We start from the raw sequence: 14,099 nt of genomic DNA on the forward strand, positions 1-14,099 counted from the left end.
CTCCTAAAAAACAAACCAAGACAAACTGCTTAATTAATGAACAATTTGGAAATTTAAGTCTATAATCTGTAAGTGAAAAATATATGCAAGTATCACAAATAATATCACTTGTGAAATGCTCATTATGAACAAAGTTGATTAAAGACTAGCTGTGCCTCTTTTTTAAATACACATTTCAGAAATTCTTGAGTATGTGTGCAAGAAAAGGATATTTCAAGACATATGACTTAAATTTTTTATTGTGCTGTTACTATAGAATTATTTAAAAATTGGTTAATCAGATGTCTTAAATATAAATGAGTAACAACTGATGTTCTGACAACTACTTGAATAAGATCTAAGGTTATTTCTTTATAGATATAGAAAAGCAGCTGCTGATGTTACAGACTCAAGAAATTTACATCAATTCAACCAAGAACATATTTCTAGAAGTCTAGGATTTTATTAACATAATACATAGGCCTGTTGAATGACTAATTTTATTCCATTTCACAGTTCTTTATTATTCAAACTACAATAATTGAAACCAACACCATATTAACCATGAACATTCTTTCCTTTTAAATATATTCTTTTAGAAATTTTAGACAGTTGTGCATTTAAAGCTTGTTTCACAAAGCTTTTAATGATGAACTGCAATAGTGGTTCATAATATGGATCACAAAGAATTGCACAAAACACTAATAGAATGTTCCAGCAAAGAGCACCTTAAATAGTAAAGATTCAGTTCAAACAACACTTTAAAACCTTTACTATTGACTGCTAAGGGTGTACAAAAAAATATGCATGTTAGACTTACAAGGAAAAGAAAATCTGCTCCAAACAGACAGTTGGCAGTTATTATTATTCTCTTGCCAGCCAATAACAAAACTGGCTTGGTATATTGCAGCCAAACCTTTTGTAGAATACTAAATAAGGTGCTGCAAAGGTTGTAGGAGTATTGAAAAGTCGATTTGTTTCTTCTATATTTTACAGAAGCTAAAAATCATCATAATTCTAGCATAAACAATGTTATCACTATCTCTTGAAGTTAGCTTTCTTATAAATATCTGGTGTACCTATAAAAAGCTTAAAACAGGGTGAAACAGGAATTATCAGCCAATAATAGATGAACAGTGCTTTGTACACTATACAATTGGTGTCTTTAGAGAGCCAACCCCTATATTATGTATAAAGTGGAATAAAAAAAAATCAACATACACATTACATTTTATTACATACATTCATAGAATAACTATCTTAAAAGATACAAAAGTTTACTTAAAGTGATGTTTTAGATGTATATGTTTTATTTGAAAAGGCTGCTTTTCTGCTGGTAAAGTTTCATACACACTTAGTTGGAGTTGTGTTAGTCTAGGCATATATTTGTCCATTGATATGCATTACACATAGAGAATTTAGTTACACAGAAGCTACAAATGCTCATTATATTCTCCATCAAATGTGTACATACACAACCTCAACCTAACAAAATAAGGTTCCATAACTTGTCTTTGGCATGAGGAGGTTCAAGATCAAAAAAGATAAAAAACAAATGTATTGTAACGTAAGCATAGTGGTTAGGGCAGGTGGACTGTGTACATATACTCATCATCCCCAACAGTAAGTAAACAGTGTCATATGTCAAGAAACCTGAATTATGAAGAGGAAGTTAGCTTTCAGCCTAAATCGGACAAACTCCCAAAACCACCACAGGAGAAAGAAGTACAACAAACCAAACCTGGCATTACAGAGCTGTGGCATTGCCTCAATTGAACTGTAAGAAAAGGGTAATATCTGTAACTGACATTACAAGCAGAAATCATAAATCTCACAACCATAAATGCAGGGAAGAAACGTCCTGCATCCAGAATTACGAGGAGGACGTGGAACATTCGCTCAACAATAGGAACAGTGTATGTACATTCTGTTGCCTGTATTATAAAGCAGATGAAGTCTCCCAAACATAACCATAGGAGCAGGGAAAGAATCTCCTGCAACCAGAATTAACGAGAAGAGGGGGCCTCTACTGCATATACAGCCATAGGAACAGGTCAGTGTCATCCCAAATATGATATTACAAGGAGGATCCCGCATAGGCTGAACGTGCTCCAACCAACAGCTGTCCACCCGGATAAAAAACATCCAGGGGAATTGGAAGGAGAGAAACCAGCTTTGCCCTCTTCTCACTGAGTGTATAATCATGAGTATGTATTGTAAGTTAAATTTTTATACTCACTCAGGAGGAAGCCTCCACAGTCCACCGCCCCAGCGACTGGGAACTGGTGAGGAGTCCTGTGCTCCATTGGAAGAAAAAAAAAAGGGGGGGGGTCCAGAGAAGCATCACACTGGAGAAAGTGCAATGGATCTCCGTGATTCCCTATTTTGAGATGCAGACTGACCCCAATTTATTCAATCAAAGAGTTCTGCTTTACTCATGAAGTCCATGATCGATGGTCCACTGTTGAGTGAAACTTACTGATATCTAGAAACATATATATACACACACACACACACTACTGGTGTCTTGCAAAACTCTCCATCTCTATAGTGAGCATTACAGTGCAATCATCAGAGCATATCTGACCAGGCAACATTCTCCACAAAATGGGATCCAATTATAGTGGAAAACATAAGGGTTGCTAAAAATAAATGAAAGAAGGAAGTGATAAGACTTACCCCAGTCAAAGGTGAACAGACGTGTAGAATTGCCACAGGAAGGAGACAATATCCACCTGAGGAAGATACAGGCAGATCATGCAGATAATGAACAACAAAGGAATTGGGAGTAGTCCAAACTCTGGCCTGAACAGTCTTCTCCAATGGATGGTGAGGTGAGCAGCTAAAGACATGGGAATTGAGGAATTTGATGAGAAGAAACATTGTAGAGACAAGAAACAAGACCGAATATTTCACCTTAATGAGTTGATGAACCCAACCAGTTAGCGTGACAGGAGATAAATCATAGGAAACAGAATGATTCCAGGGAAGAAAAAATCATGAACATGAACCCCTAAGGGAGGCAGGACGTGCCACATGACAAAGAAGCCAATCAGAATTGGAATGGAACTACTGGTGGGAGATGGAAGTGAAGAAAATGGATGTGAAAGCCAAACAGCCTTCACAGGCAGCATAGGTCTGAGGGACATAAGAGGAATGGTAAAAGAAACAGGTAACATTAAAGGCAGAAATAACTGACTGATGACTTCTGTAAGCAAGGAGAAGAAGGAAATAGGTCTTGAGGGAGAGATGGTAGATGGCACATGAAGACAAAGGATTTCAAAGTAGGATGGTAAAAGCATAAAGGACCATACTGAGATCCCAAACATGCAAATCAAACAAACAAGGAGGATGGATGACTTGAAAGGAGTGGAAAAAGGAAGGAAATGACAGGGGAATACCAAACCAGATGAAACCTGGAGAAACATAGTATTCAACAAGGCTACCCGATCGTTAGACACAGTTGAAGTGGACAAGTCTTTGTCAAACAACCAAGTGAATAATAGGGAAAGAGGATGAACAGAAGGGTGGGAAGGATGGAAACCACATTAAAGATACCAAAGGCAGAAGGTATACCATTGCCTGTGGTAAATGGACATGGAAGAAGGACTAATGAATTGGGAAAGGAAAGATGCAACATGTGGAATCAGTGTCAGGGCTGAGACAATGGACCTGACAAAAGCCATGTGTGAAGACAGAGTGTAGAGACATATGGATGAACAATGTCTGACTGAGTTCAACAGAATAAAGATCGAGACAGAGGTAATGGCAGGGGATGTTTTAGAAGTAAAGGCTGGAGCAGTGGGAACAATGGTTGCACCAGCCAAGATGGAGCCATTAGTAAGATGAGACATGGAGTGGTTTGGAGTAAGGAGAGAACTCTGGAGAGGAGAGGAATAGGAGGGGTAAGCATAGATGTGAAGACCCCTCCATTCTTGACAGAATGTGACCACCCCCAGAGTTAGCAGGTGAGAAATGAAAGACCAAAGTGAAGGTATTTTGTGATCCCATGGGTGGAAGTTATATATGAGGAGTTCCCAGGTGAGAACACACCCACCTACAGACCTGTAAATTGAGGGACCACTCCACGAGGAGAATCTTGTTAAGAAGAGTTAATTAATCCACCACCAGATTGAGGGAGCCAAGAAAAAAGGCAAGAGAAGACCACAATGTGGTGACTTTGGGTTGAGAAAGGAGATCCAGGATCCTAAAGCACAGAGACCTGGAATAAGTACTCCCTTGCTTGGTGATATAAGTGACCACTGTGGAGTTGTCGGAGTGTACCATAACCACCCTCCCCCACAGGAGAGGAAGGAAGTGGGACAAAGCTCAACAAATTGTCATAAGATTTAGAATTTGATATGGAGAGAAGACTCCTCGACTGACCAGAGATAGGTAATCTCCTGAGTGTTGAAGTAAGCCCCACAACCCTTTAAAGATGCTTCCAGGAACTGATATATATATCTGGGCAAAGTGGAGGAAGCAAAACTCCCATAGTGATCAGGTCTCTGTCTAGCCATCAAGCCAGGTCAGCCCTGGTTGGGGAAGGAAGGGTAAAAGGGTGATCCAAGGGATCCCAGTAGAAGCACCACCAATTAAGGAGTGTCCACTGAAGAGAATGCATAAAAGCTCGACCTTTGGGAAAGAGAGCTTCCAAAGAAACTCACATCCCCAAAAGAGATAGAACCTCTCGAGCTGTAAGAGAATGTGAGGTGAGGGCTTCGTGGACTGGTTGCTCCATATCCCAAAGACAAAAAGAAGAAGGCTGGGCCTGACTGAAGTTGAAATTGAAGAAAAAAAAACAAATGAACACCGTATTGAGTGAGGGTAAAAAAATGTGTTTCTCCACCTTTATCGGCAATTCCACCACTGCTGCTTCTTGTAGGACTATGAAGAGGAAGAAGTGAGCAAAAGCCGGTCATCCATTTAATGATAAGTGTGAAGACCCATCTAGTGAAGATGTCAGGCAAAAGTTCTTACTACCTGACAAAACATATAAGGAGCTGTGATTAGTCCAAACGGTAGGACTCTAAACTGAGCACAAATGTGCCTCCAGCTATAAATAACTATCAATGATGTGGGTACAGTGGAGATAAACCTCGAATTGTATAGTACAAGTAGAAAATTTGGATTCTAGTGTCAAGAAAGTAGAAAATGCCCTACGAAGGGGAAAGAATTGAACACATCAGCGATGTAGCACTACAAAAAAAATTAAGTCCTACACTGACAAAAATTAGGATTAAAAGGCACATACTTAACAATGACAAAAAAATTATTCAAGTTGAACAATGAATTAGATGTTACTTGTAAGAATAATATGTAAAGCGCAAACTATCTAAATATACCTAGTTGACAAAGTACTCATTAATATAGAACTGACAAAACATCAAAATTTACCTAGTCTACAAAGTACATTATAACAACAAAAAAGTAAACTGACGAAAATTACCTAGAAAAAAAAGTAATGATGAATATGTAACTTAGAATAAATTCATATTAAATTAGATGACAAAGGACACATAAATATCTAACTTATCAAAATCCGAGCATTAATGAGGTGAAATACTTAATTTTCCCCATGTGTGTAAAGAAAGACAAAGCCACACAATGGGAATCTGAGACATTCTACTACGGGTATCACAACTGAGTGCGAAGTGTACAAGTCAAAAATCTTACCACCAACCCACTGGGAGATCTGCAAGCACTAGGAAAAAAGGAGAAGAACAAACCTCCATCAAGGTGAACGACGTGGAGGCATGGTAACAGAAGCAGGAAAAAGAAAACTAGCAAAATCATCCTCATCTCAAACAAACAGAAAAATTGAATATGCACTGACCTGAGTAACCTGCTGTAAAAAAGGGTGTGGAAGGTGAAATCTCCTGAAGAGGTGTAGAGTGTGACAGACCAAAATAAGAAGGTGAAACCAAAAAAAAAAAAAAGAAGTCCAAATTGTCTACTCCTTGACTGTATTCATTCTCAGCAACACTGTCAGGTTGAAAAGGAGAAGCAATTGCCAGACAAACATATGAATCTAGCTCCCTGCAAATTAACTCTCTCACTACAGGCTCAGATATTATAGTTTTCATGCTATAACTTTTAATACAGTGACTATACCTTCACGAAATCTTGCAGATTATCAGTAAACATTACAAGGCTTTTGTGCACAAAATATCAATTTTTTTGTTCAGTTTTAAGATTTTTTTAAGCAATGTTTTTCTCATGCATTTTTTCTTTTTGAACCTTTACTGTCCAACATGCAAAGTAATTTTGATTTTAAGATTAAAAATAGTTGGTAGGGTTAAGGCCTCTACCTCCTCTGCAGATAAAGTTGGACCCAATTCTTGGGAAGTCTTACCAGTAGTATTGTCAACTGAACTGGAAACTACCATAGTTGATACATTGAATCAGGAATTCATATAAAGTTCTCATATAATTTTTCAGAACCAACTTTTTCACTTTGGTTTTTGCTCTACACCTTGAGATGTTGATCTCCATCTACTCTGATTCAAAGATAAATGCCATAATTAGTCTTTAAATGCATGAAGAAGCAGAAATGAAAGTAATGGCTGAAGAACATGAAGGCTACAAGACACCCCTGTTTCACTCCATTGTTGATATCAAAGGCATTACATTATTTGTTTTCATATACTACAGTTGCTTTCATACCCTGATGTAATGAGGAAATGATGTTCAATGGTTTGAGAGGGGGAGGACCCAATTTTTTCAGAGCAGTAAAAAACCCACGTCTGTTGACCATATCAAAGGCCTTCATCAGATCAATGAGGCTGTATAAAGTGATATTTGTGTTTCTCTACACCTCTCTTCAGTCGTTTGGTAGAAAATATCATATCATCGGAGGAGTGTCTGAATGAAAACTGCATTGCTTTTCAGGATAGATTGTTTCATCTATAGGTTGCATCCTAGGGAGGATAATACAAGTGACAACTTTTCCGATGATGTTCATAAAAATACCTCTATAGTTGTCACAGTTGTCTTTATCCCTCTTGTTTTTGTGTGGTTAAACTAAGCATCTTTAAAACCTTTAAGTACCCTTCCTTTTTCCAACAGAGCAGTATAATTTCATGAAGCTTTCAAGTAATTTGTCACTGGCATATTTAAAGAGCTCAGCAGTCAAGCACTTGTTACTGGATGTATTGTTCCTGAGAATTGAGTAAATAGTTTTCTGCAAGTCATAAAATGGGCATGTTGTCCAAATCCATCATAACTTTAAACTGTTGGGATCCTTCCAGCTCTTCTACTTTGATTTCAGTCACACTGAAGTATAAAATTCCATAGTGTTCAATCCAGCACTCCAGTTCGTTTTGTTTATCAGTAATGACATTTCCATTTAAATCTTTCAGTGGAGCTGTTTTCTTCTCGGCTAGATCAATTTTTCTTTTAATGCCTTGATATATTCCATGGCTATCACCTGCATCAGCTGTTTCCTGAATATCATCAAAGTTTTAGCTACAAATCTTGGAAAAAATTCCTAGCCTCATTTCTCTTTGAACCTTTCTCAGATTTATTGTAGATGGTTAGCACTGTCCTTATGTTCTCAACCAGCAGTAGAAAGGAGGTTTTCAGATACTCTTCAACAAAGTCTTCATTTTCCTTGAATTTTTTGCTAAATGCTGTTACAGCAGCACTGTACATATTAGTATAATGGCTGAGTTATATAAATTTACTGTCACAGCTTCTTCAATAAATAGTCTACACTGTTCAAAGTCTTTATTTTGGCTTGTGTCAATCTAGGATGACTGGTAGTTCTGCTATTGTGGATCCTTTTGGCACTGATTCTAACTTTGCAGCAGAATAAGGCACAGTTAGTATCACAGTCAGCACTGTCATAAAACCTCATGTGCAGGATTTCTTTCAGCCAATGCCCTGCTTTTGGCTGTTTCCATGATGTCTTTTTATGTTGTTTTTTTTAACGAAGTAGGTGTTAGTAATACATAGACTATAAGTTGCACAGATTTATAACACAAATTTTTGCCCAGAATACCATGTCAATTCTCAAAACTACATCCAACTCTGGCATTGATGTTGCCTGGTATTATAAGGGTCTCCTTTCTATGGGTTTTCTCAATCTGTTCTTCAAGTTTTTGGTATAAAACATCTTTGTTCAAGTTGCTGTTGACTACCTTAGCCTTACTTGAAACAAGAAATGCCCACAAGGCAATGGATGCTAATGTTTTAAGACACCCTATACTTGCTTTATTCTGGAAGTAGCCCCACCACATTGCCACCAGGACCTCCAGTTAGATGAAGTTTATCAGGACTACCACAACTTTATGGTACTCCTAAACAACACAAAACAGACTGCTCTAAATGACCTGTATTATTGACTTATGACTCTTTCAACTACAGTGTTAGCAGATACATACCTTGGATGCTCACACCATATGTAACATCTATAGGATCCTTTTTAAAAATGGCTTTATTTTCAGAAACACACTAGACCAATTAAACCCTAAAACCTTCATGACAAAATTCAATGTTGTTTCACTTTTCATTGAAGTTCCCACCAATGAAACTTGTAATATTACACTTAATTACTCCATCAATGACCCCATACATTAATTCACTTCCCAGCACACTTTCTATTTTCCTCTTAGAATTTAATACAAGCAACACCAACTTCATGTTCAACAAAAATTGTTTTTATCCAAGTAGATGGTATAAGCATAGGCAATCCTGTTTCATCTTTTCTTGTCAATGAATAATGGGCAGAATGGGAAATAAATTCATGGATAAGAACACAGAAAAACATTTATAGGTGTAAGATTCCTCATGTCAAAAAAAAACATAGGTTCAAGAAGTCTTAATATAGAATAATAAAAACCAAATAACCCAAGCACTTTCAAAAGGTTGACCCTTCTTCTTCAGGGGCAATCTGGGAATAGTTGTGTAACCAAATGAGTGATATATAACGGGAGTTGAGTGGCGTCACGAAGGACACCAGGGCTTCCAGGGAGTGTTTTTGTATATCCTTCAATGTACTGTTGTAAGTGTGTTTCATTTCCTATGCAATATGGCTAGAAATGAGAGCATTATTGGACTGATAATCTAAATACCATTCAACCTTGTGGAATAAATCTAAATTATGGAATCAGTGATCTCCAATCAATGATTTGTTCTCTGTAAGAAAAATAATAATTATTATTTTCTTTTTCATGTAGTGTGAACTATCAACATTTACCCTTATTCTTTCTAATACTTACTATTTATTTATGATCATTTTTCATGCCTGTCTTTAGAAATTGATCTGCTTAACATTTCTTTTTCAGTCAGTCTCCATGTGTCACCTTTATTTTACTTTAACAACACTTAAGTATAGTTTTTTCCAGACCATTTCTAAAGCAAAACATCTCTAACACCTTTTAAAATAATGCTTTTGTATCTGGCCATACTGCACTGGAAATGAGACACGCATACAACAGTATATTGAAAAATAGAGAAAAACACTTATGACATCACTCAACTCTCTTTATATATATCACTCATTCGGTTACACCACCACTCCCAGTTTGCACCTGAAGAAGAAAGGTCCACCTTCCAAAAGTGCCGGGTTATAGGATTTTTTACAATTTATAGGTGTAAAATTATAATAGACAAAAAATCCAAAACTTTACTGGTAAACAGTTTTTTAAAAACACTAAAATTTTAAATAAATCAGATTTAATCCTAAATGATAAGCAGCAAGATGTTTTAAATGTAAGTTTAAATTTTTCATGTCATCCAAGAAAATTTTACAAAGATACTATAACTGAAATTGACACTAATTTAAAGAAATTAAAAAGATGTTGGTAAAGCACACAGTATTAGAAGTGAATGTTATAATTTTAAACCTACAAATAGTAACAAAAAAGATTTAGAAATTTTAAAGAGTTTAAAAGAATAAGATGTGATTATTTGTAAAGCCAATAAAGGGGGTCAAAGTATACTTATTAATGGAAAAAGTTACAACTTACAAGTTGAAGAATTACTGAAAGAAGGTCCATATGAGAACATAAAAATTAATCCTATAAATAAACTTCATTCAATGGTAAAAAAGTTAAAAATTGTATAACCTTACACCCTTATGAAAAACAAAGTTTAATTCCAAGTAACTCTGTCTAACCTAGATTATATGCACTGGCTGAGGTACATAAAATTGGAGACAGTGTTAGAAATATTATATGTCTATGTGCAAAGCACAAATTCATATAAAAAATTTTCATTTTTAAGGGATAAAAATAAATACACAGTTAAAAGTTCATTATAACTTGTTGAAAGAATTAAACATTAACACTAGATTGGAATGATAATTTAATGTCTTTTGATATTGTTTCATTATTCACTAAGGCATGTTTTGAGAACAAGTTAAAAGAAAATAAGAATTCAGTTTTAGAAATAATTGATATGATTAAACTTGTTGAAGCCAGTGTCAAAAAAAATTTTTTTCTAATTTAGAGTAAAATTTATAAACAAGAAGGTTTAACTATGGGTTCTCCATTATTATGTGATCTGTTCATGAATAGTACTGAAACCAAAGTTTAAAAAAAAAGTGGAAACAAAACTAGAAATTTGGTTGTTAATTTGGTGACACGTTTTTGATATGGTGAAATAGTAAAGAGAATTTAACTGATTTTGTTAATTACCTTATTAACATTAATAATTCTATTAAATTTACACAATACACTGAAGAAAAACTGTTTATCTTTTTTTAGATGTTTTAGTAAATAAAAATAAGAGTAAACTAAAAACTGCTGTTTATTGAAAACTATTCTCTGTAATCGTTCCCCCCACATTAAAAATCATGTCATATTGATTCTCAAAAATATCAGTGCTTTTTATTCTTAGGTAGATAGAATTTTACACCTATTATGTAATTAGAGGATATTAACAAGATATTATTAACCAATTATGTAGCAGTAGAAAGACATTTTAATTCTGCTACTGTTGACAGAGCTGTTATGAAAGTTAAAAGAGAACAGGGATTAAAACATTACATTAAAATCACTCACTGAAAAAAATTATGAAAGAAGGACTTATATTACCACTATCTTATTAAATAATGCAATAATTTCAAAAATCATTCTGATATATAAACTGATTCTTAATATAACTAAAGATAAAATTGATTTAATAGAAAAAGTGGTATATGCAAAACAACATGTGAATGCGGGAATACTTATATAGCACAAACTAGAGAAATTTAAAATACAGAATAAATGAATACAAATGTTCAAAATAATAATACAAAGATCTTGCCTTTAGCTGAACATACAAATAAAATTAAACACGATTCCATGAGAAAAAACAGTATAATTTTGTCACAACCAATGAGTATTAAAATTCATGAATGTACTCAAATAATCAAATGTAATAAAAAAAATTTTAAAGTATTACATAATAATGGAGGACCAAAGGGAAATGTTAATAGATGGCATGAAATTCTTTTAAGATTGTATGAAAACTTGATCATTTTGTTTGTGAGAAAAAGTTTTTATATGTCTTAACTCTTGCAAAATATTGCACTCCCAATGATGATGCAGTAAGACCTCGAAATATGTAGTGTATGAGACTGTTCCCACTTTCATGGTATTTTATCTTTATATGGTGTTATTATGTACAATTTTTTATTGTATATTAAGACTGGGGACAGCCTCATTTTTAAATATTTAGGGTGCATTATTAAATATTTTTTTCTTTAAACATCCAAGTTATTTACAATTTTCACAAGTGTCATCTTAACCTTAAATAAAGGGTAGTTCAAAAATGTCTTTTGAAAAACAGAAACAAAAAACTGAAGATACAAAGATTAGTCTCATGTAAGAATATTCAATTAGTTAAATGTAACTGACTGATGAGCCCAACAATTAATTAATTATAAAACCCCACTAAACACCTAGCCCTAATATTAATTTACAATTGCCTTTCTCTCTAGTAAAGCTGGGCAACTGACCCAAATGATGTCAGGAAAATAATCAAATAGCTTTTCTAATTATAATGATTTTCGATTATCCTAACTATTCACAAATTAAAATTATAATTAAATCAATTAATGTCATGAAAATAATCATCTAATCAAAATTAGAGTTTCCAATTATTCCAGTTATCCAATAACTGAAATAGAGGTTATTACGATATTTCATTATTTTTGATTAATTCAAATTTGCTTAGCTTAATCAACTAGTATCACAACTCACAAAGATACTCAACTAATTCAAATAAAGGTTTTTGATTATTAATATTTTCAATTATTCCAACTATACAAGTAATTGAGATACTGCCATTATGTATATTTGTTGTTAAGCACAAAAGAAAATGATAAAATGTCTGTGCTTTGCCACCACATATACAGAAACTTCATTTGTAGAGTTATAAATTTCTTGTTTTTTTAATCATGTGAAAATAATCAATTGGTTGAACGTAACTGATTGAAGAGTCCAACAATTAATCAAATAATAAAATTTCATTTATCACCCAGCTCTACTCTCTAAATGTGCCCAATAGTATGACCCTGTCAACACAAGGAAGGAGTGTCACTAACTCAACTTCCATCAGATTCTTACATACCCATGGAAAATATCCTAGATTACTGAACAAAAATGGAGTCATTCATTTGTTTTCATAACTTCGTTTTAGAAACTGGAAGAAATTTTTTAATTTCATTACAAAGCATTCTGTAAAATCTAAAATAAACTGATACTGAATAACTGTGCACAAGCATGCACATTAATCAGTTTTTTTCTTTAATTCTTCCACCCATTCCTATTCTCTTATAAACAGTCTTTGTTTTTGTTCAACTTCATCTTTTCTCTTTCATTCCCAACATTTACAGCCTCTTATTGTTGTAGTTATCAGATAACTGTGTGCTTAGAATACCACAACAGTCTAACATACTGTACATTGGCAAAGCTTGCTATCATTAAGAAAATTGATAACTGAACACACTAACATGCAAAACAATGAGATGATTCTCAGCTTTAGGCTTAAATTTTGTACACTATAATAAAAAAACTACTGTCCCATCAATTGAATGGCAGAAAATGAGGGATAAGGTTTCACTGATTTCTGGAGGCTTTTACCTTCAAGCTTGATAACTACTAATTGACTATATCCAACAGTGGAGCACCCAAAAGAAATGAATTTGAGCATAGTTAATAATAATAGCAACTATCTTTATCTTAGGTAACAACTCACATTCACAAGGGATAAAGCTCTACTAACAAACTTTGTCATGCTTTAAAATTGATTTTAATTGAAAGCTTAAAGATCAATTAGTGATTGAAAACATACGTCCACAATGCATTAGTTTTGATTAGCCAATTTATTTGTACACTTATTTTTAACCAGTACTATTTACAAAGTTTTGCACGGAGCTAAATTTTAAATTATTTAGTACAAGCAGTTTTGAGAAAATACATGTAACTTCAAGATTTTATATATATAACAAGAAAGTTGTGATACAATAATGAATAAAACTGCATGATGCCTCATATAATAACATTTTGCTTCTTAAGTTTTAGATTAAATGTAACTGAAAGAAAAATGTGTATGTGTTTTATATGCATACTTGTAGAAAGAAAATTAGTGACCCAGAGAGTAAAGTATCTTACAACAATATAGCTTTCTCAGGTTTTCACCTTGAGACTGATACACTAGCTAACTAGTATGATTATTACAGTTGGAAAATAAATATTGAAAACAAAAAAAAACATGATAGAACAAAAAAACTGGCTCAGTAAGTGCATTTCAATTGCTTAAATATATTGAACTTTACGCTGGCAACCACAATTAAGGATATCATAGTCGAACATGCCTAAAAGAAGATATTCAGAATTCTTATGCATATTTAAAATGAGTGTTGTGTTATTTCAGTATCAGTTATTAAACTACTGTAAGACAAGCAAATCTGTGACACAGGCAAACCCTGGTCAACTCTACCTGTTGTCCAGAGCTTAGTTCTGTTGTTTGACTTGTTCTTTCTATTATATATCCTGAATGTGTGTTGTCACTTATTTGTATTTTTAACTGCATATTTCAATATATGCACTAAACATTTTTCAACTTACATAAGACACACAAAATAAGATTACATTTACATCAAATTGGTAAAATAACTGCTAGTAGTA

General features: G+C 33.9%; 1 protein-coding gene across 2 annotated transcripts in view; it reads right to left on the minus strand.

The window, feature by feature from the left end:
- Positions 1 to 14,099, minus strand: part of LOC106464295 (tyrosyl-DNA phosphodiesterase 1-like) — a 99,561-nt gene that overhangs the window by 43,265 nt on the left and 42,197 nt on the right. The gene's annotated exons all lie outside the window — the stretch shown is intronic.

Source organism: Limulus polyphemus, unplaced genomic scaffold (assembly GCF_000517525.1).
Source record: "Limulus polyphemus unplaced genomic scaffold, Limulus_polyphemus-2.1.2 Scaffold1613, whole genome shotgun sequence".
NCBI classification, from domain to species: Eukaryota; Metazoa; Arthropoda; class Merostomata; order Xiphosura; family Limulidae; genus Limulus; species Limulus polyphemus.